The sequence below is a fragment of the Carlito syrichta genome, unplaced genomic scaffold (genome assembly GCF_000164805.1).
Source record: "Carlito syrichta isolate Samal-C Ts95f unplaced genomic scaffold, Tarsius_syrichta-2.0.1 Scaffold111595, whole genome shotgun sequence".
Lineage (NCBI taxonomy): Eukaryota > Metazoa > Chordata > Mammalia > Primates > Tarsiidae > Carlito > Carlito syrichta.
Window position 1 is genome coordinate 44,579 of NW_007055691.1, and position 307 is coordinate 44,885.

General features: G+C 52.1%; 1 pseudogene; it reads right to left on the reverse strand.

The window, feature by feature from the left end:
• LOC110596686 overlaps positions 1-307 on the reverse strand; it is a 24,186-nt pseudogene that overhangs the window by 8,773 nt on the left and 15,106 nt on the right.

The following is a 307-nucleotide window of genomic DNA, read 5'->3' on the forward strand; positions in this document are numbered from 1 at the left end:
TCCAGTCTGGGTGACAGAGTGAGACTCCAACTCAAAAAAAAAAAAAAAAAAATTAGCCAGCACACACCTGTAGTCCCACGTACTTGGGAGGCCGAGGAAGAAGGACCCCCTGAGCCCAGGAGGTCGAGGTTGTGATGAGCCATGATTGTGTCACCATACTCTAGCCTGGGCAACAGAGTGAGATGCTGACTCAAAAAATAAAAATTAGCCGGGCTCGGTGGCTCAACCTGTAATCCCGCGCCTTTGTGAGGCTGAGGTGAGTGGATTGCCTGAGCTCGTGGGTTCGAGACCCACCTGGGCAGCAAGA